This window comes from Pistacia vera, unplaced genomic scaffold, assembly GCF_008641045.1.
Source record: "Pistacia vera cultivar Batoury unplaced genomic scaffold, PisVer_v2 Contig167, whole genome shotgun sequence".
In the NCBI taxonomy this organism is placed as follows: domain Eukaryota; kingdom Viridiplantae; phylum Streptophyta; class Magnoliopsida; order Sapindales; family Anacardiaceae; genus Pistacia; species Pistacia vera.
In genome coordinates, this window is record NW_022195758.1 from 476,693 (window position 1) to 491,692 (window position 15,000).

Genomic DNA, 15,000 nt, shown 5'->3' on the forward strand with positions numbered 1-15,000 from the left:
CAGAATTACTCAAAAATAAATCTAAGAAAATGTAAAAACTGTTGTCTATCTCTCCACGAACGCCCCCAACAAAAAGACTAAGTGTTTCTTTTATACCTTGCCCAAAATCTAAAACTTAGCCTAAAAATGAAACCGTGCGTTTTATAAAAACTAGAAAATGCAGACTTCGCCGCGACGACAAAGGAGCTAAATCTGGAGCGTGACTGGCTCATTTCGCCGTGGTGAAGCTTCTTGAAGAATTCTAAAATTACATAATTGCCCTTCGCTTGCTTCTGAGTCCAGAAACTCCAAATCTGTCTTTATTCGCTCAAAATGTCCATTTTAACCTGAAACACGAAATGTAAGGAATTAAGTAGCAATTTAGGCAAAAATAAACTAAGAAGTATCTAAAATCCGGCCTAAAGGCTTAAATAAACTAGTATAATCCTCGGATTATCAGGCCACAAGGCAAAGGCTTCATCGCACCACACCTAGATTTTCCGCAGCTTGCCCACGCATTGCTGCATGGGGTTGCTTTGGAGCTTCAAAACATGGGGCTCAACCACCTTTCCCACAGCCTAACTCGTTTCCCACGTTTCCTACCCTCATGGGGCTCAGTCACAACGTTGCTAGCACTAGGTGGGGACATCGAACCATGCCCGAGGTACCGCAGTGCAGCCATGCATCGGCACTATATAGGCAGAAAATGCCACGTGCTCATCATGGGCGTTGGCTTTGGCAGCCCGTGCATGGGGCTCAGTCCCCATATTCGCGTATTGTGCGCTATTGCCGAAGGCCACAAGGTAGAGGCTTCATCGCACCACACCCAAATTTTCCGCAGCTTGCCCACGCATTGCTGCATGGGGTTGCTTTGGAGCTCCAAAACATAGGGCTTAGCCACCTTTCCCGTTTCCCAGCCTCATTTCCCATAATTTCCCACAAGCAAGAAATTTTTTGGCTAGTGGCCGGAGTTGGCCATGGCTCTCACGAGGGTCAAGCAACAATCGGGTCTTTGCCTAGGTCGGGGGAGTCGAGCACGGCACAGCACGCAAGGGACAGCAGCAAGGGCAACCTGATTGAGAGAACCACCTATAATGCCCAAGATGTCAAAGGTATTTTCCTAACTCAAAATAGTCCTTTAGATGTTAATTTTATGTTAAAAAGCATAAAACATAACTAAGGGCAAAATAATCGATTCATTTGGAACGGTATGAATCAATTATCCATAGAAAGGCATTAGGGGCGAAATGGTCATTTTGCCTATGGATAATTATTGAAAAAGTCAAGGATGAGTAGGCTTCATTGCATTTAATGGCATTAATTAAGTAATAATTATGTCTAGTGTGAAATGACCAAAATGCCCTTATATGAAGAATTAAGGACTTATGAGTTATACAATTAAAATAATTGGGCCAATTGCATAATTTTGGAAAATATATGAAATATTTTCCTGAAAATGAGATGAAATTCGTTCAAGCCAAGGGAGAGAGCCTTTCTTCAACATTTCTTCCATTTTCTCTCAAATCTTCCATGAAACAAGCTTTCTTTCTCTAAGTTTTAAAGGAGTTTTGCTTAATTTTCAAAGAGAACAAGATAGGAGGCTTGGATCTTCAATTTGAAGGGTTAAGGTAAGGATTAAAAACTTAGTTTTGATGTGATTAAGATTTGAAGTAGATGTTGAGGTTTAATTTATATATGTAGGATTAGGTGAAAAGAGACAAGGCAAAGGATTGTTGGAGGAATTTTTAAAAAGGTAAGGAAGAACCTCCCATGACTTTAGGGTTTATGCTAGGGTTTGTAGATTTTATAAACTTAAATTAGGAGGCATAGAATTGATGGCAAGTGTAGTTGAACTCATTTATTCTACTTATTGCCTTGAATTCATTTACATGAAGTTATTGTTATTTATGTTTATGATTTATGTTTGATAAGAAAATGAAGTGTGGATGCTGATTGTGGCAAAACTTGTAGTATTGGAGGCCACATGGTGTTGAATGGTTGTTATTAGAAGTGTTGAGGTGTTGTTTGCATTAGCTTAAATATATAACAATAATGGATGATATGGAATGAGATTTTACACTTCCTTTAAGATGTTAAAGACTATTAAGGGAGGTTTATTTGATCCAAAGTTGACCTATTGGTTAATTGTCAATAGAATTGATGTGGCATAGTTAATATGAAAATTCGGATGTGAAGTTAGGGGTTATGTAAACTGCTTCAGTATTTCGACCATAACTTGAGTATAAAAACGAAATGAGATGATTTCTAAAGCATTAGAAAGTCTAATGAACACTAAACTTTCATGTTTATGCAAGAGCCAATTCTTGAGAAATTGATGGAAAATGGCCTGAAGTATAAACTGTATTAAAGTTTAAGATTTAACATGATAATTCTTATGATTATGAATTGTTATTAATGTTATTGTAATTATGCCATGTACTAAGGTTTACCCATTATTAGATGATCTTGAAAGATATACATGGTCATGATGTTAATGCAGATTAATGTTATGAATGGCATAAGATGGCAATGTAATACATGTTTTAAGAGATGTATGTGAGCAAGAGGAATGTAAATGATTGATAACCATAGATGAATTAAAGTATTAAGCTCACCAAAAATGTATTTACATGCCATAAGATGTTAGAGATGCATATAGACATGATGGGAAACGTAAGCATATCCTTATACGGTTAGGAAAGATAATATATGCTTTAGATGTTAAATAACGTAAGCGGCCTCTCGATGATATAGCTTAGATATTTGAGCTAGATGATATGAAGTGCTTAAGATGCTAAGAAAAGTCCTGCTACACGTTAATGTTCATATGCATTTAGTTGCACTACATGAGTTATGATGTTTTTACATCATGAGATGATTTATACTCATGTTAGATGATATAGATGTTATACATGACATGTTGTGTGCTGTATATATTTACATATATTGTACGTGTATGCATGATGTTATATAGCCATGGGATAAAATGATAAAGAATATGAAATAGAAAGGAAAAAAAAAATAAAAGGGGAAGTATCCCTAGAGTAAAAGTAAGTGATTGTTAACAAATGTTAAAATAAGGTCAAATAGCACATTTAGAATGAACAGATCATTCTACTGAGGATAGCGCTCACCCTTTTATTGTTGATTGCTTTGCAGGTAGACCAGAAGCGAAGGATAAGACAGCGGGGCTACACGTGAGGGGAGATGATTTATTGTCATTCGATGTTTTTATCTTGATGTAAATAATGTAAATGTAAATATTGTGAAAACCTTTTGGAATCTCCACCCATAAATATGTTTCATTGTGTATTTACGATAAATTCTTAAAGTTTATTATATGTTTGGATCCTGTATATATTTATATGCATTTTTCGATATATTATTATTATTATCCTTACCAGGTTTTTTTTCTAAATAAACTCTCTCCAACTGTATCCCGATCTCATTAGGGATATTCAGAGGATACTTGATGGGGGGGGTTTTACGCCGGCAGTACAGGTGGCAAGGATGCGGAGAGTACATCTAATCTTGCTAGGCTCATATGAACGGGCTCAAAGAAGCTCCATTCTGGGGGAGGAGCTGACGCGCAGCAGGAGCATTGATGTAAGGTTTGGAGTAATCATATCTGAGGAGAAGAATATGAGTGGGGAAGCTTGGTATGAGAGAACTTCTGGAGGATTCTGAAAGAAACAGATGAGAGTTAAAGATTTAGATGAAGAATGCGAACGAGTGAGGAGGAAAGGAAGAGGAGAAATCAAGGGAAGGAAGGGTGGACTTCCTCTCTTTGAGTAGTGTTGGATGGTGAGAGAATCCTTTTGTTTTAGATATGATTACTGGAGAGAAGGGGACAATTAGGCTTCCTTTTGCTGGCGTTGGAGAAGCTGGCATTGGTATAAATAAAGAGAGAGGAAGACTGCGTGAGAGAAAGAGGGGGAAGGGAGAATTTATAGGGGAGAAGAAGAAGGGTGGAGAGTGCCCACTTTGCAGAGCCGATAAAATATGTACTTTCCTTTATTGCTAAAAAGAAAAGGAGAAGTCGCATGAACTTATTACAAACACGGGAGAGTGTTTTAGACAATATTAAAAAAATTTGATTGCTGAATAGATATAATAGACATGTGAATTAGATTAAACAAATAAAGAAAAGTAAAGAAATTTTTTTTCTATCGGGATTGAGCTTTCTAATTAACGATGTTAGTCAAAGCGAGTTTTGTGCCTCTCTCATGTTATAAGTCGCCACTGGAAATGATTGTCAAGGCCCCACAGTGGACGCCAAACTGTAGATGCAAAAATCTATGGTTGTAGAAATAGGGTCGGATCCCATGAGGTTGAGGCCACTAACATCCACAGACCTGCACACATGAAAAGACAAGCGTGAAGCTTAGGAAAACACCGGGTGGGTTTACCGTAGGCACTTCGACACTCAAGTCAGCAAAGCTAAAGAGATGATTTAATAGAATTAAGGAAAAAAAGGATTACCAGGAGTCTTGCCGAAGGCTAGTGTACAACTTTTTCTACTACCTATCATAACATATTATAATATAAAAGACAGCATATTATCAAAACAGTTGGGCCCAAAAATTTTCTTTACTTAATAATACATTCTTTACTAGTACAACATCATTTATACAAAGACTCTAAAAACAAAAACAGTGGGCACATTCAAGCCATTCACAATCTTACTACGTACTTAAGTGGGGCGTTACAGCTAGGACTACAGCGAGGCGTCGGGTTCTGGGAGCAAGAAGTTAGGGGTTTTGAGTAGTATGATTACTAGGAGATCCCTCCCTTATGCGAGGGTCGCTATGTTATATAGTGAATCCAGGGGTTGGAACCTATTAGGACACCGAGTCCTATTTTGGGAGGTAATCCCTATCAGGAAAGAAATGTGATGTCTTGCCATTAAGTTTAAAGTTAAAGGAAGATTCAGAATCTCCGTAGAAGGGGAATAAAATATGATGTTAATTCTATTTATGGACTATTGTAGGCTAATGGGTCAGAACTCAGTTCAACTTAACTGTAGGATAGTCAACTCATCGAGGTGGGTAGTTTACAAGTCGTTTTAAGCGTAGGCCCAATCGGGATTGGGGCTAAGGCCTTGGGCCGTGACATATTTATTTCGTTATGGGCCTCGTTAGGCCCAAGACGATTTTTGGCCCTAAACATTATCAATAATTTGCTCGAGATTTCCTTCCATATGGCTTCACTAAAGAGCCAAGGAACCCTCGAGGTTAGAATCTATGGCTCTTACAGTTACACTGTTAACATACATTAGTGTCAACAGAATACAATTTAAATACTAAAAAAAGGAAAAGTGATGAACTTCGAACCAACTCTTATCAATTAATCACCAATTTGTTGGTACCAGTCATCAGTTTCGATATCTGATCATGTGTTGCTTTTGTGGTTTATGTGGGACAGTACCAAATACTGCAAAACTTTTGAAGAGATTTTGAAGAGTGTTTCTTTTTAAGACTCAGTGGTCTCTTTTTTATGGTGTGTGGGGGAAGTACCAAATACTACAAATTTTGAAGAGATTTTGAAGAGTGTCTCTCTTGTTAAAGACTAGAAGCCTCTGTATTGGATGTTCTGCCTTCAGTCCAGGCAATCATAAATGGAATGGTGGATGTAATAACTCCTTTATACTAGGATACTATAGATTACATAAAGTAATACATTATATCAACAAAAGTAGATGGGCCCAAAATTTCTTTTTACATATAAACATTCTTATTACCAAATAAGATATCATTTTACAAAAAGTTTCAAAAACAGTGGACAGTGTAGCTATTGCTCCTCGCTTGCCGACGCCAATCCGACACGTCCTTACCTAGATCCTGTAAACCAAAGAAAAACAACAGGGTGGCACAAAGTAATTCTCAGTAAGTAAATCATCTACTCGTATGTCCCCGTAATTTTCCTTACATGCTTCTCGTCATTTATTTTCTTTTCTATTTCTTTCACACAGCTCTCTTTTATAATTTTCTATGTAAGTCATGGCCTCATCTTACCAGAGGCACGGTCGGGTGGAGTTCACAAGCACAACCCACTCTCCTGACTTTACCCATTCTCTTTATTCTTTCTCATGTTTTCTCTCATTCTTTCTCACTTGAATGTCACGGCCTCATCTTACCGAGGCACGGGTGGAGTTCACAAAGACCAACCGCTCTTTGTGACTGGGGTGGAGTTCACAAAGCACCAACCGCTCTTTGTGTTTTTCTTATCTCTCTACCTTAGAGTAGTTCATTCACAAGTTCTCTACTCTTTCAAGCTACTTCTCAATGCACAATAATGTATAAGGATGGTTCATGCTTAAAATTTCTTACTTATGCACTTATGAAATGCACAAATGCATATTGCATCAAGTCAGTCCATTCTACATAGGTCACACTCAAGAAGGTATAACTTGCGTTATACACATCGGAATTCTATGGTTTTAGTCTCGTTTTAAAGTTAGAGATAGGGCTATAACTTTATGTTTGGTTCTCAACCCAGTTCATACTATAAGATGGCCCAAAATCACTCAGAAGGTCACAGCTGTGACAGGGAACTATGGTACATGTTCTCACTTAGGCATTTCATCAATAACAATTGTGCCTAAACAAACCCTAATTTAATTATCATTCAATATGTTTCCTAAACCATTCAAAAGAGAGAAAAACTCTCTTGTATCATCACCTAACCCACGGCACAAACACTCTCACAATACTTCTCCAATCTTTTATTTCATCTCAAACTACATTCTCATCACTCAACACACTTCTCATAATTGAAGTGATTCAACAACCACAAAGCAAATATTCATCTCAACTCATGTCAATAACATAACATATATACATACTAAATCTCTACTCAATTCTACTCAAAGGATCTCTCAAATCTCAAGTTGGGTTGGATTACTTACCTTGTAATGGAGAGATTTCACTAACACTTTTTCTTTCCTTTGATAGCTTGTCTTTCTCTACAACTTTAAACAATAAATCATAAGACTTCAATATACATATATAAGCAAAACTCACATCTAAAGCAAGAATTCTTACCTTAGGATGCCTTAGATTAACTTTCTACCCCAAACTACTAGAAAGCCTCTAAAATTCTTGAAATATAGAAAGAAGAGTTGAGAGGAAGTGGTGAATGGGAATGGGAATGGCGGTGGAGAGAAAAAATGAGGGTTTTCAAAACCCAAACCCTTATTAATTACAATAACACATGCCTTCCATTTTGCCCTCCTCTTTCTTAGAAATTCCATCTATGTCCCTTAATCAATACAATTGCCCTCATTTTTATTGCATTCTCCATGAAATTCTATCTCTTCACTCTCCAATTTTTCAACTATTTTGAGTGAAAATACCATTTACCCCTAATAAAGTTTAAGGGATTTCTTCACATTTTTCTCAAAATTATTAACAAAATCAACGAAGGTATAAGAACATAAATTAAATTACATACCTCCATATGGGCGTTACAGTGGAGCCAAGTGATGGTTTAGAACAAATTGGTTTTTACTTGTAAATTTCCAAATGATTCGTAGTTAGCAACCACTCAAAACTGATTGAGATGTGTACATAAAATGAATAGGTTTCATGATATCAATGTGAACAAGGATTGAAGGTATGTTGTTTTCTTACTACCAGTTTAGTTTATATTAAGGTGAAATTTTGCATTTAGTGAGATTGTTATATTTAGGTGGGGAATAAGTGTATGGTGAAATAATAAATTGTCGTGATTTGTTGCTGTTTGATTAGCTAATGAAAATTTGCTAGGTGTGGAGTATTTATTGTGAACCAAGAACCTAATTGCCATAGAAGTTGTAGTTGTTTGATTTTGGGGCCTTTATAGAATTGTTAGATAATGTGGGGATTAGGGTTGTATAATATGCTATAGGTGTAAAATTATAGTATCAGAACTTTTCAGTCTATGCCCTGATACAAAGAGTGCCAAAAACTGTAGGTCTTGAAAGAAGAGGGCAATGATGAGACGACGCTTCTGTGAGGACTAATGTAAGTTGACAACTGTTCTTTTTATGTAAAAATTATTTATGCCCATGATCGTGTTAAGATATCTGAATTCATTTCATTGTAATCACATAACATGTGAGACTCCTATTGATATGCATGGTGTTGCAATATTATGTACAGGAAAGTGAGACCGGCGGTATTAGGGGTGAGCGGTTTCCGGGTACCCTGCACTTTTCCAGGGAACCGGAACCGGAAACCGCACAGTACAGGTTCCCAAAAAAAGGAACCAGAACCGGAACCGCACAGTACAGGTCTTCATTCAGGAACGGAACCAAATGCAGGTTCGGTTCCTTTCCAGGGTACCTGTAAAAAATCAATTACCCCCCTATTAGTTTAAAAAAACAAAAACCTATAAGTTTACAAATACACCCTAACAAATTTTCGTTATTCATTCATTTGTGCCAATGTAACTCATAACCTGTATCTCTAAGCAACACTTGAATTCAATCAATTCATCACAATTCACATAATATTCGTCAATCAAAACCAAAACATAAACAATTATCATCACAATTCACATAAAATAACTTCACCAAAATCATTAAATAAAAAACAATTCTTAATACTAATTACTAACATTGCCATTTGCCAGGGTCATTTGATAAGTTAATAAATTTAATGTTTATAAATTTATTAATTTAATTTATAATGGTTAATTGGGTATTTATAATATACCAAATATATTAGTAAATTATATTAGAAACAAGTAATGTTATAATAATTAAGTGATCTATATAATGTAATTGTAATGTATAATTAATTAAGTAATATATTATTTAATTATAAGTAATATATAATTAATAAATTGTAATCATTTAATTAAGTATTATAATATTGTTATATAGAATGTTAAATTAATAAATAATCATACAATAATTTATAATATAATGTTATAATTAATAAAATTATAATAATTCGATTATAATATGTGCAATTAGTAAATTACTAATGTTTATAATTATGTCTAATCAATTAGTAATCATTAATATGTAATGGTATATTAATTATATGATCATACAGATAGCATAAGTAATGTTATAATGAAAGTAATCATACTACAAATCTATAATTTAATATATAATTAATTAAATTTCAAATCATTTAATAATATACTAATGTTATAATGGAATGTATAATTGATTAAGTAATCATATTACAAATATATAAAGTAATGTTATAATTAATTAAATTTTAATCGTTAATTAAGTTATGTAATAGTATAGTAGATTACTAATGTTTATAAGTAATGCTATAATTCATAACTAATTAAGTAATTATGTAATCATTTAACTTATAATTGATAATAAGTAAGTGATCTATATAATGTAATATAATAATATTATAATTAATTGAGTAATTATTTAACATAATGTATGCTTAATTAATGTTTAAAGGTAATGTTATAATTAATTAAATTTCTTATCATTTAATTAAGTATTGTGCTAATGTTTATGTAGTAAATTAGTAATTACTAAGTTTAAAATATAATATCATAACTCATAATCAATTAAGTAATTATTTAATTATGTAATGTATATTAATTATATGAGCATACATATAATAGTATAATGTAAGTTATAATGAATTAAGTAATCATACTACAAATCTATAATTTATTTAATTAATTAAATTTCAAATCATTTAATTATATACTAATGTTATAATGAATGTTATAATTGATTAAGTAATCCTAACAATATAAAAAGTAATGTTATAATAATTAAATTTTTAATCGTTTAATTAAGTAATGTTAATAGTAAATACTAATGTTTATAATGTAATGTTATAAATATAACAATTAAGTAATTATATTAATCATTTAACTTATAATGTTTAATTAAGTAAGTAATCAAATTATATGTAATATTATAAATTATAATTTAATGAGTAATTATTTAACTATAATGTAAGCTTTAATTAATGTATAATGAATATTATAAGATAATGTTATAATTAATAAATTTTTATCATTCAATTAAGTATTGTGCTAAGTTTATATAGTAAATTAGTAATTACTAATGTTAAATATATAATCATAACTCATAATCAATTAATAATTATTAATTATGTAATAGTATATATATGATCATACTATAATAGTATAATGTAATGTTTAATGGATTAAATAATATACTCTAAATATATAATTTATATTATAATTATTAAATTTCAATCTTTGATTAATACTAATGTTTATATAGAATGTTATAATTGATAAGTAATTAATTATAAAATTAAGGTAATGTATAATTAATTAAATTTTAATCGTTTAATTATAGTAAGTAATAATTAGTAAATTAGTAAATTACTAATGTTTATAATAGTAATGTTATAAATTCATAACAATTATGTAATAGAATCATAACTATGTAATGTAAATAAGTAGTGATCATAAGATATAAGTAATATAATAATATTATAATTTAATTGAGTAATTATTAACTATAATGTAATGTTTAATAATGTTTATAAGAAATGTTATAAGGTAAGATAATTAATTAATTTCTATCATTCAATAAGTATTGTGCTAATATTTATGTAGCAAATTAGTAATTACTAATGTTAAAACATATTCATAACTCATAATCAATTAAGTAATTATTTAATTATGTAATGTTATAATAATTATATATCATACTATAATGTAATGTTATAGTGAATTAACTATTAAATAATCATACTATAAATTTTTATGTAAATATAATTAATTAAATGATTTAATCATTAATTAGGTTTGTACTAATGTTTATAATAAAGTCAATTAAGATTAAGTAGTAATCAATTAGTAATGCTATATTAATTATACTATAAACATATAAGTAGTATAAAATATAATATAATTAAGTAATCATTTAACTATAATGTAATGTTATAATTGATTAGTATGATATTTAACTAGTAATAAATTTATTAATGTTTATCAATTATCATATTATTAATTAATTTACTAATTTATTATAGATATACTAGAACTTGATAATTGAAGTAAATAACTAATATTATTACTCAATCAAATCTATTTTATTCAAAAATAATTCTTTTAATAACATTAAAATGTAAAACACTTTTAATTGGATCATAATTCCAATATTCCTTAATTGATCAAACTTTAATATTAATATATATAATATATTATAAGCTTTTAATATGGTGTAATTTAATGTAATAAGTAATTGTATTCGTATATTTATTTAATTAGGTTATTCTAAAAATTTAATTTTTTCTATTTTAATTTTTTTATATGTAAAATAATAGAAACTCCCCCATATACATTTCACAATATTTCATTATAGTCCAGGTTCCAAATAGGTTCTAAACAGGTTCCAATATAGGTTCCAAAACAGGTTCCAAAAGGTTCCAAAACAGGTTCCAAACAGGTTCCAAAAAGGTTCAAAACAGGTTCAAACAGATTCCAAATAGTTCCAACAGGTCCCCTACAGGTTCAAACATGGTACCTTTTTACAGGTTCCGGTTCGGTTCCGGTTCCTCCGGGGTAAGAACGGAACGGAACGCACAGTACGGTTCCAAAAATTGGAACCGGAACCTACCCGCACAGTGCAGGTTCTGGGTAGGTTCCGTTCCGGTTCCGGTTCTTACCCCGGTTCCGGTTCTACCCGCTACCCGTGCTCACCCCTAGGCGGTATACTTGCCTGAAGATGAAAGCTCCTCATAATATATACAAAAATGAGGACCAATAAATATTGTCTTGAGAAATGAAATGAACATGTTATAAGCATTTGTAGGTACCTAGTATAGATCTAGATATAAAAAATACTGAACATTTTCAATTATAGTAGGATACAAGTTTTGAGACAAAAACAAAAAAATATGCTTAGACTGCAGTATGTTTACAGAAGGCTGACGCAAACCTGTGTAGCTACCAGAACAAGACCCGATGCATTCGACATCACTATTATATTTCTCTTGCATCTTCAATACATGCATTCAACGTTTCGATAGCATTAATGATATAATGACCTCACACAATATATATGATAATATACCTGTAAACATACGATATTGTAAAACATATTCAATCCCAACACCATTCTAAAACAAAAATTGGAAAACAAATTCAGATGATATCTTATTTCAACTATTAAGATGCGATTACCTTCTCGAATTTTAATTCTCAAGCACAATGAGGAAAATCTAGATAAAGCATAGGATTAATGTCATCGAATAATTAGAAATCTTGTACTCCAGCAATAGAGTAGTACAACATTAAAATTGCGAAATTATGGTAAAGTGCAAACAAAATTGTATTCATTCATTTGGTATAGAATATAAGAATCTATACTAAGGTTTCGAGTATAGTATCTATAGTTCATGAAATAGTGCTACATCATCCACAACAATCTTGACATATCTATTTAGTTAATTTCATCTTCCTACCGATCTCTCATCTTCGAACCATTTTTTGAAGTAAAAAATAATATAGTAAATTAGGCCACAAGTTGCAAAAATTTCCACTAGAGATTTGGCCTTGCGGATTGACGAGTTGGCACACAGGAAAAAAGAATAACAAAGGAGGAAAATTTTAGAACTTATATTGTTAACTTTTAGATTCAATGGTCAAATTTTCCACATATAGAAATCCAAAGTGAGCCTACTATCCAGGGATTATAACTATGTTCGCAGATGAACAACATATGGTATTCACGTTAAAAAACAAAACTAGTACCAAATAAAAAATAGAAATTTAAAAATGAATACAATAAGAGTTCAGCTTTTTGATAGGAAAATTCGTGTTTAGAGCAAGTAATAAGAAATTACATATAGACTCTACACACTCGGATGAACCAATAGTCAAAAGAAAAATTATGTTGCAAAGCTTTCGAAATTCACATAACAGGTACATGAAAAGTGAGGCAAGACAATACACCCAGGATTGGCAGCAAATTTTTGGGCGCCTTTGAAACTAAAACTCATCAAATCAAAGACTGGCAGCAAACTCCAAGCATTGACACTTCGCTCTAAAAGATGTGGAATCGTCAAAAAATCAGATAAGATATTTCAGGAATATATGAAAATGCAATAATCACATACTTCTGCAGTTACTAATGTATAAAAAGAGATAAGTTTCGCAAGAAAAGCTTTTGTAACAGATATTACTCCCATATATCGGCAGGGAAAGGACATCAGCAATTGAAAATTTTGAGGCTCAGTGGTTACTGAACCGTTCTACCAGCAATTGAAATTTACTGGAAGCTTGTAATTTTCCCCAATCAATGCAATAGAGAATATTGCTCCGAGGCAGATCCTACATTAACAGAAGTATGTCAACAGCATTAAAATAAACGTATTAACAGAACGTTTTTAGAATATTTTCCATCTCTTTAAGAAAACATATCATTTAGTTTTAAAGAGAAGATGGAGTAAATAAAGACTTGAAAGAGCACATGATGTGACCAGATCAGACATTGAGAATTGAGATAGACCACATTACTGTTCACCTTGGCAGATAAAATGACCAAGTTTTTGTTCTTTTTATTTTTTGAAACTAAAGTAATTGTATTCGCGGACGGTCAAGGAAAAAAGTATAAATGTAGACCAGCAGACTACAATGAAGACAAAATATGCATGAGACCTAATATGGGTAATATCACTAAGTGTGGAACATACAAACATGGAATGGAATTTATAGAGATGTTTATCCCGGGTAATATCCTAAAATGGCAAAATGTAGTCCAACATTCCAAGATAAGTGCTTAATGAAATAATGCAGATCAATGTCGAGGAAGAGAAATCTACAATCCAATGTTCTAGAGTATCATCTAGCAAAAAAGATCTGCAGCAGTAAAGAGAAGAGAAAATTTTAGAGCTTCAAGCCACTATAAGTAAAGACATAACAGTCACCTGGATCCTTCTCTGATGGCTTTAAAATAAACGTATTACCACATGTGACAGCAATAGGAAACATTTGTGTATAAAACAAAAATCAAATAAAACGAATGACATCCCTATGGTTAAATCATCTTCCCTTCAGGAGCATATTAAAAATGTAAGGTTTACCCTTACGCAACAATAAAAAGATGTGTATATTATAAACAATAGCTGAAAGATGAGAATACAAAGCTAACAAAATATGGTAACAACCACTATGCATTCTTCAATTATCACTGATTACAAGCAACACATGCAATTGCTTTCCTGAATTTTTCCCTACACAATATGATTGCTCTCATGTGCTCCCTAGACCAACACTATAGTGCAATTCAAGATTAAAAGGCCATAAAAGAAAGAGGTATGGCAAGCTTAGCCATGAAGGGATCATAGCTGGAAAGTCAAAGTAGCAAATCCCACAACGAACACCAAGTGGCTCTCTAATACTATAGGAATCAATTCCATTTGATACATTGGAAAAGTATTCCCCAATTTGCAGAGTTGCCAATCCACAAGCATGTTCAACTATCTGTACAATGTATAATCAAACACTTCTTAAAGCACAACATTATCAGCTGAAAATTGGTTCAAGTATTAGAAGAGAAACAAAGGCACTAACCAAGTCCATGCAGCACATCACTGGGTGCATCCTCTAGTGTTTTTCCATGTTCAGTAGTAATGTTCATAGCAAGCTTATCCTAGGACCAATTTGTGAAGAATCAATTTACTCGTAAATTTAGGATACATAAAAATAAGATGAAGAAGTTTCAAAAATTTACCATGTCCCTTCGAATAAGCTCTTGAAATTTGAACATGAAGCAAGGAAGCTAACAAAAAAAGAAAATCGCAATTTGTACAACTACATGATTTTTTATGATTTTTCGAAGATGAAAATTTTGAAAAATCATAAAAAATCATATACTATGAATTTTTGGTCGGGGTTTGTTTTTTTGTGCTCCTAAAATCCCCATTTGAATTGTGGTATATACATTAATTGGCAGATTTTGAACTTTGTTCAGGACTTTTTTCAGAAAAAGAATTTTGGTGCACAGCAAGGGCAAAAGCAGCCCACTGCTGCTGCATTTGCCCTTGGCCAAGGCACCAAGGGGCTGTT